The 5,904-nt window shown below is 37.0% G+C and overlaps 1 non-coding gene and 1 pseudogene across 1 annotated transcript; one reads left to right on the top strand and one right to left on the bottom strand.

The window, feature by feature from the left end:
- Positions 1-467: 467 nt before the first annotated feature.
- LOC148916798 (uncharacterized) lies at positions 468-1,089 on the bottom strand (annotated as a pseudogene).
- Positions 1,090-2,023: 934 nt separating this feature from the next.
- On the top strand, positions 2,024-2,131 carry LOC148916797 (small nucleolar RNA R71). The gene has a single exon (XR_016127570.1). It is a non-coding gene; the product is annotated as a small nucleolar RNA R71 (small nucleolar RNA).
- The last annotated feature ends 3,773 nt before the right edge of the window (positions 2,132-5,904 follow it).

Raw genomic sequence — 5,904 nt, 5'->3', positions numbered from 1 at the left:
AATAAAATTCTATGCATGCATGTAGAAGGACTAATTCCTTTAATATCTGCAATAGTCCACCCAATAGCGGTTTTATGCTTTTTTAGAATTTGTAGTAATTTTTCTTCCTCCTTTTCAAGTAAATCTGAATTAATAATGACAGGGAGAGTTTGAGATGTACCAAGATAGGCATACTTTAAATGCGAGGGTAGTGGCTTCAAGGTGAGGGTTGGTGCGGCAACGATGCTTGGTACGGGCTTGGTGGCAACATCACCAAGTGGCTCAAATTCTCTGTGGAAGGGTTGTTTGTACAACGATGTAGCTTCCAGCAAGTTCACCATTTCAAGCATGCGTGGATCCTCATCTACAATCTCTATCTCATTGACCAAACTTGCTTCTAATGGATCTTTCGGGTACTCCGCGTTGAATTGTCGTTGAACAACATGATCTATAGCCCCTAATTGGAAACAATACTCTGAATCAATGGGTTATTTGGTTGCATCAAAAATCTTGAATTCCACCTCTTGATCGGCTACTCGTAGGATCAAAGAACCTTTTTCTACGTCAATTAATGTTCTTCCGGTAATGAGGAACGGGCGGCCTAAAATAATTGGAGTTTCGACATCTTCTTCCATCTCCAAGACTATGAAGTCAGCTGGAAGTATGAACTTGTCCACCTTCACTAATACGTCTTCAAGAATTCTGTGAGGATATGTAAATGATCTATCCACCATCTGCAAAGAAATAGCAGTTTTCTTAATTTCTCCCAAGCCTATTCTTTTAGCAATAGACAAAGGCATTAAATTTATACTAGAACTTAGATCACATAAAGCTCTATGAAAAGAAATAGTGTCAATGGTGCACGGAATAGAAAAACTCCCTGGATGGTAGTTGCCTTTTTATTGCTACACTGCACTCCTCTATCAATTTCACCGTCTCTGTATCGTCCAAACCTCTCTTTTTGCTTAAGATGTCCTTAAGGAACTTTCCATAGCTCGGCATTTGGTCTAGTGCTTCACCAAATGGAATGGTAATTTGCAATTTCCTAAAAATTTCAAGAAATTTGGAGAACTTTGCATCCTTCTTATTTTTCTTCAAGCGTTGTGGAAAAGGAATCGGTGGAACATAGGATTTTGGGGTGAGATTTGTGGATGCTTGCTCATTGGTTTGAGAAGAAAAATTCATTGCCTGTGTTGCTAAATTTTCGATTGAGCTTATGGCGGCGGGTAGGCTTTTTTCTTTAGCTTTTTCCGTATCTCTCAACTGTTGGTGGTACTTTTTTAAGTCCAAATCTACAGCAGTTTTGATGGGTCTCCCATTTCGAAGTGTAATTACCTTCGCATGCTCTTGAGTTTTTGGATTAACCTCTGTTTCGCTTGGCAATACTCCTTGGCTTCTTTCACTCAATATAGTAGCTAGTTGGCCTACTTGCACCCCTCTGATTCTGAAGTTGGGTTTTGGTTTCAGTCATAAATTGGGTGGTAGACATAGTTAACTGAGTAAGAGCATCTTCCAAATTTATTTTTTTCTCTTGAGGTAGAAAACCAAGTGGTGGTTTTTGTACGTTCTGAGTATTGCTCCATGAAAAATTGGGGTGCCTTTGCCATCCCTGATTGTATGTGTTGGAGAATGGATCATTGCCGGGAGGTCTATGGGTATTCACCATATTGGCTTGTTCTTGTAGAAATTCTGGGAAATCAACCCCCTATGGACAAGATATGGTGGCATGATCGGGAACAGCACAAATGGAGCAAATCTCTTGTGTTGGTGCTCTCCCATTCATAGCAAGCAAGGCGTCCAATTTACTAATATAGCGTCAACCTGCTCTTTAGAAGCAAAAGCATTAGAACTACCAATTTCATAAATTCCAGCACGCTTACCTCTTGTATCAGAATGCTATGTTTCAATTGCTAGTGTATCAAACAAAGTTTGACATTCATTTGGCGTCTTGTTCTTAATAGATCCACCTGCATAGTTATTCACTGCAGCCTTACTAGAAACGGTTAGTGTCTTATAAAAAATATGCATGAGAACTAGAGTAGGCAAACCATGGTGAGGACACTGTATTAAAAAATTGTTGAACCATTCCCAAGCTTCTGAAAATGACTCATCGGCCTATTGGCTGAATTGCATGATTTTTCTCCCTCAGTGCATCAGTTTTCTGAGTTGAAAAGAATTTCTCCAAGAACTTGTTTTGAACCTCCGCCCAGCTAGCCAATAATCCAGGCCTTAAAGAGCTTAGCCACATCTTTGCTTTATCTTTCAATGTGTAGGGAAAGACTTTCATCCTGAGATGTTCTTCGGTGACTCCCTCTGTCAAAGCCATGTTAGAAACCATGTTAAAAATATCTCTAATATGAGCTAAAGGATCTTCAGAACTTTATCCATGAAAAGAAGGCATCATATTAAAGTGGATATTTTTCAATTCATAATTCCTGGCGCCTCTACCAGGGATCGACTTATTCTGTTAATATCAGTGCACTATATTTTCTAGTTATACTTTGAATAGTTAATTAATTTTTAAAATTTTGAATATCAGGTACTTCTTTAGTTCCCTTTGATTTCCCAAAAAAAAAATATATATATATATTTGATGTGATTAATTGCAAGTGGACAATATCGCTCAAATTAATGTAGTAGTAAGTAGAGTATCATTCCAACAGGGATCAAGTAATCTATTAAATATTAGAGTAATTTATATCTAATTATATTTGAATTAAACGAAAAGAGAATTATGATGATTAAAATCTAACTAAGCAAACAAAATAAATTGAGATTAAGGAATTAATGTAAAAGATGAAAACAAAGATGATAAAGCACTAGGGCACCGATTTCACCTAGCTAATCCCACCCAAATCCTTCTAGCTTGTTAATTCTAATTACCTTACATGTTGATAATCGTTTTCCCTTACCTCACCAATACTCTCTTCCAAGTTATATCAGTTGTATTCCTTACCATCAACCCACTATATTCCTAGTTATGGATTTAGATAGCTAAGAACCTATTAAGATTTGTGGATAACAATAAAGATTACACAAACCATAACCTAGTCTTCCAAGTCAGCTATGTAATTTATGGTACTTGTTACTAGAAGCTTTTTATTAGGAATCTCCTTCCGGTCTCAACCTAATTCTTCCAATCATGCAATTAGTGGCCAATTAATTGAAAGCATTAAGAACGGTAACAAGCACTCAACATGTATAGATAAATATAATTAACAATATCAAAGAATTTGAGTATTCATAGCTAGGCTACATCGTAGTCCTAGTAAAAGGAATTAGTTCATGAAGGACTTAGTGAGAATCATGATGGTTGATGAAGACATAGTAGACATTGAATTCTCCAAGTAGAATTCCAAGGTTGCGCAAGCTTTCTTCGTATTCTCCCTTGGATATTTCGGCTATGAGTATGAATATGTAGGATGATGGATAATCGAGGATGGATGATGATCGGTCCTTTTAAAAATGACCTAAACTTCCTATTTATAAAACTCCTAGAAATCCTACATAAGGTATAATTACAATTGTTATAAAAATAGGATTCCTTCTAAAATAAGGTCTTCTTTATTTCTCTTTGTTTGACTTGATTAATCTCCAATCTTCATCTTCTTGCCCTTCTTAGCACACTTTCTCCTATTTCCACAATTCCTTCACAAGTCTCACAAAACCAATTAAAACAACCAATTTATTCCAAGGAAATTAACAAATAAATAAATAAAAGAGACATAAAATATATATAAAATATAGGCTTATCAGGCTACAATGCTAAGTCTTGATTTGTCAAAAGCTGAATTTTGCTGGACTAACTTTGGACCTTGCCTAATTGGGTGGGGTCAATTATGGGCTGTATTTCAGCTGTACCAGCCCAAGAGTCTTCCAGTGTCTTTCATTACTATTTACGAGTCTGAAAATCACAGAAGCGTAAAGCCACTAACATATACAGGCTGTAATAACTTCTTTCGGCATATGAAATAATTCACAGAATTGTCTCAGTTAGTAACATATGCTTCTCTTTAGGATTCTATGATGCAATGCAGCCAAGTGTGATGCCCAAGGTCTCTAGGGAATTCCAAGAATCCTACTAGTGTGATGCTATGTTCTTCACTTCTCTACAATTTACAGAAAACATCAATAGTAAGTTACACAATCAGTAACATTGCTATACATTTTTCTCCCAGTCTTACATTCGTCGATCATAGTTGAAATCTGGAAGTATTTGTTAGAGTTTGAGTGGGAAAAGAGTTTCCTACACTCTTCATAAGAGTAGGGATCTTTCACTATAATAAACACAATTGGGTCTTTCTAAAGTGGGCTTTGGACGTGTTGGCCTTATTTAAATTAAATATATATATTTTATATATTTAAGTTTTGAACTTCGGATAATTTCAGTTAGTTTGAAATTCAAAGTTCAGATATATCTGTTTGAACATATATGTCAAAGGGGTGTCTTGGGCCTATTTAAATAGCCAAACGTACAGAGAACAAAAACTAACTTTGAAACCCAATACATCTTACACAACACTGAAATCCATTGAGAGTACCCATACTGTAGTTCACCAAATACCAAAATACAAGTGCTAGAATTTTGGTTTTGATAGTTGTATCCTGGTGGACAGTCGTCTGCAGAACCACAAGAATAGGAGTAGGGGCGAAATACTGTCTAAGGACATAGCAAATCTGCTAGCCTCTATCATCTCTGCAAATTAGTATTTCTAGTTTAATAAAAACTCTTGTATCTGTAATTTTGTTGTTGTCATATATTAATTCATTTAAAAGCCATATATACATATATATATATATATATTCTGTTACATTATACAACTTATTGATTGTTTCCAACAATCTCAGACAGTATCCAATGGAACAATCAGGGAAGAACTCTCATTCCGAGAAGCCTAAAAAATTTGAGGGAGAGGATTTCAAACGTTGGCAACAGAAAATGTTGTTTTATTTAACAACATTGAATTGGCTAATGTTGTGATAGAGACTGTACCTAAGCTAGAGGGAGACAATATTCCTGCAGAGACTTTGAATGCAAATTTTGCTTGGCAACACAATGATTTCCTCTGCAGAAATTACATTCTCAATGCCTGGGATGATTTGTTGTATGATGTATATGCAGTCTTCACAACAGCCAAAGAACTATGGGAGTCATTGGAGAAGAAATATAAAACAGAAGATGCAGGGTCGAAGAAATTTGTTGTTGGCAAATTTCTAGACTTCAAAATGGTGGACTCCAAGCCTGTTGTTAATCAAGTGGAAGACCTCTGTTGAGGCCCAAAAAAGTCCACGGTTGGGCCCAAATAAGTTTTTGGCCCAATACGATATTGTATTAAGAAAAGTCACATATCGGAGTACACGAAGGCTCGTCATATACAAGTCATAGTCCACGTGCTATGCTAAATAAGTAATTTGCCATGCCAAGGGCTGAAATAATATTATAAAATACAAGCCCATGCTAAACTAAGCACCGTGTCCCTCTTCAAGGACGATAAAATTGAAGTGCGCCAAGCGACATGCCACGCCAAGTAAGGAATTGTTATTCCGCACCCAACCACGCTACAAGCCTAAGTGGGCCCAAGCCACTCAAATGCCCGAGGCTTGCTTGAGTGGGTTGTGCTATGGATGGTAATAAATTGTCATGAGGCCTATTGATGGACCAAGAAGTGGAGGTTTCGGGTTGCTTGGGAGCCTCGGAACCCAAGCCCATTTCTTAGGCCCAAACATATGGGTGAGCACAAAAAGGGGAAAATAGTCCAACCAAAAGCCCAGTCAAAATGGCCCACTAAAACTAACCCAAATAGCCCAATATTTGATAGGGGTAGCCCATTTGTTTAAGGGGCTGATTTCCTATTCTAGAAAATAGAGGTAGCAAACAACTAAAAAACCACATCTATTGGCTGAAGGATAAAGCCATAAAGAAGC

This window comes from Prunus mume, linkage group LG5 (assembly GCF_029339155.1).
Source record: "Prunus mume cultivar Tortuosa linkage group LG5, ASM2933915v1, whole genome shotgun sequence".
Classification (NCBI taxonomy): domain Eukaryota; kingdom Viridiplantae; phylum Streptophyta; class Magnoliopsida; order Rosales; family Rosaceae; genus Prunus; species Prunus mume.
Note: the sequence above shows the minus strand (reverse complement) of the source record. Positions and strands in the feature narration are given on the sequence as shown.